Here is a 7,697-nt window from a genome sequence, read left to right as displayed (position 1 = left end):
CTCTCTCTGTCTCTCTGTCTCTCTCTTTTTCTCTGTCTCTCTCTTTTTCTCTGTCTCTCTCTTTTTCTCTGTCTCTCTCTTTTTCTCTGTCTCTCTCTCTCTTTCTCTGTCTCTCTCTTTTTCTCTGTCTCTTTCTTTTTCTTTGTCTCTCTCTTTTTCTCTGTCTCTCTCTTTTTCTCTGTCTCTTTCTTTTTCTCTGTCTCTCTCAACAGCCTATTTTTCTTGAAACAAATTATATTGTATCTTTCGCTCTCTCTCTCTCTCTCTCTCTCTCTCACACACCGAATGTGTCTTTCAAAAAAAACAACGCACAGACACCCTCACCCACCCACAGACACATACATGGACACACAAACAACAAAATAATAATTATGTATACTGTTATATTGCGACATTCTTCTTGTTTTGAAGTCTGAGCTGCGTTGTCTTGACAGACTTGCACTAAAAATTCTTGCTTTTTAAACAAAACCTTTTAGTTACAATGGTAACAACAGTACTTATGTATCTGTCTTTCACACACAATCTAACTCTATTCTCTGTCAAAGAGAATAACTTCTCTCTTCCCATTCTAAATATATGTTGTGGGAGGGGTTATCTCCCCTGTTGATTCTTTCATAGTAAATAAAAGCCAAATGTCAACATTAATGTCCTGTGCTATTTGAAAGATGTTCGAGAAATAAAGGTAAATACTCCAAGGTATTTTGTATGTCATTTTAATATTTCTGACATAGATTCATGGATTCAAAGCCACGTCTGCCCACCTTTTGTAACAGAGTGATAAGTAGGAAAAGCTTCCTATCCAGTGCTCAATGTTTGCTAATTGAGAAACTAAAATGAATGCCTGGCTTAAACTTTATTTTATTGACACCCCCATGTATACAATGACTAAGATGAGAATGATTATATTTTCCTCACCTGGCACTGGCTCAGGTGTGTTTACAAATATAGTTCTTAATGCACTTTTACGGTTTATTGTACGCACATGCATACATACTCTGGATAATTGCCGTAGTAGTAGTAGTAGTAGTAGTAGTAGTAGTAGTAGTAGTAGTAGTAGTAGTAGTAGTAGTAGTAGTGATAGCAGCAGCAGTACTGCTGTTGCTACATTAGCTGCAGCACCATGTATATAGAGATTTCTAAAAAAGGAATATCGACATCACAAAGTTATCGTAATAAAATCAATTTGGCCAACACTTAATGATTGATAAATATCAATGTAACCCACGGCGGATTTTGAAAACAGAATATAAAGAGGTGTGCACTAATAATGGAAGTTAATTTACACTGAATCGGATTAAAAACAAAATTGTGTTTTAGAGAAGTAGGAGTTTAGTGGGAAAAGAAAAATATGTTTCATAATTCTGTTTTTTGATTCGCAAGATTCTTGATGTACTATCGTGCCAAAATACAATATACTTTGTTGTATTTTGGGAAGGTCGTTATGTCAATGAGAGACACACGCACTCTTTCATTTTCTCTTCTTTTATTACAATCAATCATCCCCAAGTTAGCAAGCTGGTAGAACTGTTAGTACGCCTGACAAAATGCTTGGTGGCATTTCGTCCGTCTTTGCGTTTTGTGTTCAAATTTCCCCGCAATCGACTTTGTCTTTGAACTTTTCGACATCGATAAAATAAATGCCATTCAAGCACTGGAAAATGCAATGGCTACCCTCTTTCTCCTACAATTCCAGGCTTGTGCCTATATTAAAAAAGATTATAATTAACCACCGAGTTGAACTTTAAATAAGTTAACTAATAGATTGCTCGATTTTCTGTTCTATCACGCAACCAATCAGCTTGGCACGTCAGAATCATTTCGTCGACATTCGCGAGATCTTACCACTCCAGGTATGTCTTTCGAGTCTGTACATTGAAAATCCTTCATTGAATAACCTAGGATATTTGAAGAGGAGAATTCACACAGGAGTGTTTAGAACTCAGAACATAGGAAAACAGTAACAGTATATGATGATAAATTTTTTGTTGAGGGCTCTCTTACCTTATGTTTCAGTTAAACACCAATATTTTGGCTTCAAATAAATGTAGAAGCCAATTTCTACTTCTGCTATTTAACATATTACCATAAAGGCCGTGTCTATAAAATTTCTGGTGGCTTTCGACAAAATCTTAGGCTTTTATGTGTTGGTGTATTATCCTAACCCCGTTGTTCATTGATATAAATCTAATCTCTCTCTAAAATGCTGCACAGTAATAGACAATATAATTTGATCTTGCTAGCTTGCTCTTTCCTCGGAGGACCAGTTAACCTTTACATTTGTTGTTTGATCGCATGGTGCTATTACAGCGATCAATTTCCTGTTTGCAGGGAAACTATTTTACATTCGTCTCTCAATACTTTCATCATAAACCGACTCTTTTGTTCTAAGATAACTAAGTAAACGTAAATACTTAAACGAGATCGATATCATAAACAGGAATTCACACATGAATGCACTGTGCGCATTTTAGTAATATCAGTGTAAGACTTTGATTAATTAAACACTTAGAGTGATTAGATGCAGCAGTGATTTGGGGTTTGGTGAAGAAATGGCCAGAAGAGAGATGCTGGGATTTCAAACGAGCGTATTATCTGGCCGTGTTCGCATTATATTGGAAAGCTGGCACGTAGCCATAATAATTATTCGATGTTTTGGTTCCAAACTTGAGAAGGATTATTTAAATTCACTGCCTGTTCTTCCTTTTGGCTTATTTCTATTTTCTCATTTCCATATTTGTATATTAACTAATATATCGAACAGCCAACCCAATTCGTTTTCTTCTAACAATCTTAATTCTTATTTCTTTATTACCCACAAGGGGCTAAACATAGAGGGGACAAACAAGGACAGATAAAGGGATTAAGTCGATTACATTGATTCCAGTGCGTAACTGGCACTTAATTTATCGACCCCGAAAGGATGAAAGATAAAGTCGACCTCGGAGGAATTTGAACTCAGAACGTAACGGCAGACGAAATACCGCTAAGCATTTCGCCCGGCGTGCTAACGTTTCTGCCAACTCGCCGCCTAACAGTCTTAATTCTGTTAAGGTATAATTTTCAGCCCAGGAAAAATACATTCCACAACCTAAGTAGCATTTTGGTATGACAGTGAAAGGGACTGCAGCAGAAAACAGTCATTACAAGCTTCACCTCTATACTATGTCTCGGTCCATTAACTCCACATTCAACTCCGATTCATAATTTCCATATTATTCCCAGTCCACAAATAATATGGTGATACTATCACACTTTCTCGTACAGTCCTTTTCAGAATACGTGCTGCATTCACTCATCCGATCACTGTCTTCGTGATATATAGTAGTGGTTAGTCTTACCTATATACAATTTGGGATTGTCTATGTTCATTATATTTTTCTCTGCTGCAAGTATCAGGTCTTAAATTTTCTGTTTAAAGTATGAGATTTTTTCCTCCATGACCGTCGTGCATCCATATTAACACAGTTATATCTTTAAAAAACTCTTCACATATCTTGCTAGATCGTCTTTGAAATACAGGTGCAGCTTTGTCAGGTGGAAAGAAGATAGAGATATAAATCTACCCCAATGCAAAACTGGTACTTTGACTGCAACATGACTAAAAAGATTGAAATTGGCATGATTTGAACTCAGTGTGAGAAGTGCAGGGCTAATTAACCTAACGAATAACCAACGATTTCATGATTCAGCCAATTTACATGTTCTTTAAGATAAATACGTCATAATCAACAAGAGGATCATGACGTATCAATAGATGCTACTTCAAAATTATATTCACTTTTCACTTCTCTCAGCTATCAAGTTAACGTTACAAATCAAATCCTGATTGAAATTATGTAATTTATTCATCAATTGTTAATGAATTAGTTCAATATTATATAATTTGTTCAATGAATGCCTTGAATTAGTTCATTTTGTTGAATTGTGATTTTCGCTTGAAACATGCCAAGAAGAATTAGAAAATTCCTCAATAGTGCATACAGCTTTTTTGAAAGTTTGACTTGAAAAATCTGATGATAACGAACCTGCAATAATTCGAGCTATATACCAACAGTGATCTCTTATTACAGAAAAGGCAGCTCTTTCAGTTGCTTAAACGGAAAAAAAAAAAATTGTCAATCATGACAAATATGACAAATCCGGTTCATTCGTTAAAAGTATTCGTTGGCAAAGTGTTTAAGAGTAAACTGATAATAAATTTCAGTAAATATAATGTAGATTACAATAACAAGAGCGCATAAGACATGTTTGCAAGAAGCGGTGTTTAAAAGACGACGGAGAAGTTTTATAGCAATAGATATAAGATGAATAGATAGCAAGAGATACCAGCAACTAAAATAATGAAGGAAATAACGCATAGCAGCCACAAAAATAATGTGGTGAAAAGATAACGGTTAAAAGAACGTAGACACATAAAGCTTGTTAAAGATAACAAGATATGCGTTTATAATCTGAAGATTATTTAAGTTCCGAGAATAGAAATATCACAACTCTAGTTCACATGTAAAAAAATGTTTGTCGTCTAAAGAGACGAATCTTTTCTTCTTCGGTCATAAGATCTGGGTAGGGGGATAAGGAGTGAAACGTAGAGAATCGAGGCCAGAAAGAGATGACAATGTGAACAATAACTATCAAGTTTAGGAAATTATTGCTTTGATATCTGAAAGCCTGGCGTTAATCATGAACAAAACTTGATGGAGGTATATTATAATATATTATACTAATTACACCAGACGAACCCCACATCACCAAACTTCTTCCACTAAACAGCACAGACAAACACACGCATACAAACCAATGCATGTACATAACATTTATAGATGCTGAAACGGGGTTATCAGATATAAAACTCTGTATTGAAGGAAAGATACTCAATTACTGAGGCCTTTTACTGCTGGGATGCAAATCGGGATATGATCAACCGTAGCTGGGTCAAATGGACGAGAGTTTCATATTGAACAACGTGACATTATATAATGGCCTCAGGAACATCAGTGTGAATGTATCGCAGAATATCCGAGTTATAGTCAATCAGTGCCAATCGGAAACTAAACTAGAAGACAAGAAAGAATAGTTTACCGAATACTGGAAGATAATTTAAAATCACGGAAAGACGGCAGAAAATGTGAGTAAACCCAGCATCCTGCTGTGTGAAATTTGTTCTTCTTCTAAGATGTTGACTAGGGGATGTCAAGAGAAAGAATAGAATGAGATGCCCAAATGGAAGATATTAAGGAATAATGCCCAAGGAAATAATGGTCTCAAATTATATTGGGAGTGAGATGTCGAAATCATCGATTCCTGTTCAAAGTCAAAGTTGTCCTCGGAGGTATTAGAGCTCAAAACGTAAAGATTCGGAAGAAAGTTCGCTGGGCATTTTATCCAAAGCACTAATAGTTCTACTACATCGCCGCCTTTACTAGGCTCATGAAAATAACTCTGTCTAATTTTGGCACAAAAGCCAGCAATTTTAAGGGGATGGAGCTAATCGATTACGTAGATCGGAGCACCTTTCCTTTCTACTATATGCAAGATGGGGTACGCCGATTATTTTGAACCCAGTGCTAGATTGATACTTATTTTATCGATTCCAAAAGGATGGAAGTCAAACTCGACCTTGTTAGCATTTGGACTCGGGGTGTAATGACGGACGAAATGCCGCTACGTTTTTTATCCGGTGTACTAACGATTCTCCCAGCTCGCCGTCTATAGCCCAATGAAAATAATGAAGCGACAATGAAGGCAAAATGTGTTTTCAGCAAAATAATGTAAGACGTTAGTGAGCTAACCGTCCATCAGACACGTATGTATTGTTTGAATGAAGGAGGAAAAAAAATAGCACACAGGGTGACATTTTGATGTAATACAAGCTTGGCCAGGAATCACTCCACAGTGATGGATTACTCCTCAGGTTCGGGCCCAAAAATTCATGCGGATCAAATCGTCTCCAACAAGCAAAAAGACTGAGCGACATGAGTTTCAAACAAAACGAAGCCATGCCGGAGCACCGCTCGAAGGGTTGAGACGAAAGAATATCGACCTCAAAATATATTGTCAGGTCCCCCTCTCTCTCTCTCTATATATATATCAATAGGTCTCCTTTACCGAAGCCAGTATCGGTTACCATGTGGTGGCAAGACATACAAAATCGCAAACACTCCCACCATTCACACATACATACACACACGCTTGCATGCATGCATACATACATGCTTATGTACACACATACGCACAGATACACTCTAACATATGTATGTATGTATATGTGTGTCTGTGTGTGTGTGTGTGTATGTGTGTGCGTGTGTGTGTGTGTATGTGTGTGTGTGTGTGTGTGTGTGTGTGTGTGTGTTTCTAATAGTTCGCCTTCCTCTGAAGGCACGTGGTTTAGCGATTAGGGTTTTGAACACAGTCTAGCGATCGCGCGCACACACTCAATATATGTATATATACAAACACACAATAAACACACACACACACACACACATTAATATTATTATATTGCAGAATGATCATTTTGTTTGCCAAATAAACACACGCACTATGTTCGTTATTCACGTGTATATATGTATATACATGTATACATGCGTAGATACAGGCATAGATACATACATACACACACACACATACATATATATATATATATATACACATACAGACATAGATATATATATATACAGAGAGAGAGAGAGAGAGAGAGAGAGAGAGAGAGAGAGAGAGAGAGAGAGAGAGAGAGAGAGAGAGAGATACCGGCAATATAACGGACACAGCTTGTGTCGTTTGCCAGCTGGAGGAGATGTCCTCCTTGGGTTAAAAAAATGGTAGTAATGTAGTTCCCTACGGAAAAGCCATGTTGAAGTGGTACAAACATTACTTTTGAGTTTTGTTACTAATTACATCTTTAATAGAAATTTTCGAACTACTCACTTTGGACACACACACACACACACACACACATACACACACACACATATATATATACACACATATATCAGGTCATCTCATAAGTTCTGTCCGATTTTACCTTTTTTAAAGTTGAATGAAATTTAATAGTATTTTAGAATTCTAATGGAATTAAAAATTATTTTTATGCATTTGCGTACATTTAAACTAATTAAATATTATTTTACAGAATAATAAAATTAAAATTTCTCTGGATACTTCGATGTTAGAGCATTTGAGGCACATAATGCTTTATGAGTACAAACAAAGGAAACTCTACAACCGAAGCGATTCGAAACATACACTCAGTTTATGGGAAAGAATGCTTGAATGAAAGAACTTGCAGAAGATGGTTTGGAAAATTCAGAAGGGGAGATTGCAGCCTTGAAGATGAAGATCAAACAAGGCGTCCAGTGGAGTTTGATGATAAGCTCCTTGAGACATTACTTGAAGAAAATCCTGCATCGTCAGTTTACAAATTGGCAATAAAGCTTAGTTCAAACCATGCAACAGTTCATCGTCATCTTCAACAACTTGGAAATGTTCCTGAACTTGGAAAACGGGTGCCTCATGAATTTTCCGAAAGCATCCGCAAATTCCGAGTTGACATCTGCTCTTCTCTCCATTCCCGCGAACTCATTTCAACCTTTTTGGATGGACTTGTGACTGGTAACGAAAAATGGATCTTCTATCGAAATGTTAAACGTCGTAAACAGTGGCTTGGTAAAGGGAAAAAGCTCAACCGCAACCGAGAAGGG

The 7,697-nt window shown here is 36.7% G+C and overlaps 2 long non-coding RNA genes across 3 annotated transcripts in view; one reads left to right on the top strand and one right to left on the bottom strand.

Moving 5' to 3' along the window:
* Positions 1 to 3,692, bottom strand: part of LOC128250799 (uncharacterized) — a 20,087-nt gene extending 16,395 nt beyond the window's left edge. Inside the window, exon 1 of the long non-coding RNA XR_008266781.1 lies at positions 3,339 to 3,692. This is a non-coding gene — a long non-coding RNA (uncharacterized LOC128250799). The remainder of the gene's footprint in view (positions 1 to 3,338) is intronic.
* Positions 3,693 to 3,795: 103 nt separating this feature from the next.
* LOC106870536 (uncharacterized) overlaps positions 3,796 to 7,697 on the top strand; it is a 12,484-nt gene continuing 8,582 nt past the window's right edge. For both annotated transcript variants that reach the window (XR_001409535.1, XR_001409536.2), the window contains exon 1: positions 3,796 to 5,803. This is a non-coding gene — a long non-coding RNA (uncharacterized LOC106870536). The remainder of the gene's footprint in view (positions 5,804 to 7,697) is intronic.

The sequence above is a fragment of the Octopus bimaculoides genome, chromosome 25, assembly GCF_001194135.2.
Source record: "Octopus bimaculoides isolate UCB-OBI-ISO-001 chromosome 25, ASM119413v2, whole genome shotgun sequence".
NCBI lineage: Eukaryota > Metazoa > Mollusca > Cephalopoda > Octopoda > Octopodidae > Octopus > Octopus bimaculoides.
The sequence above is the reverse complement of the archived record's forward strand: the minus strand, read 5'-3'. Positions and strand labels throughout refer to the sequence as shown.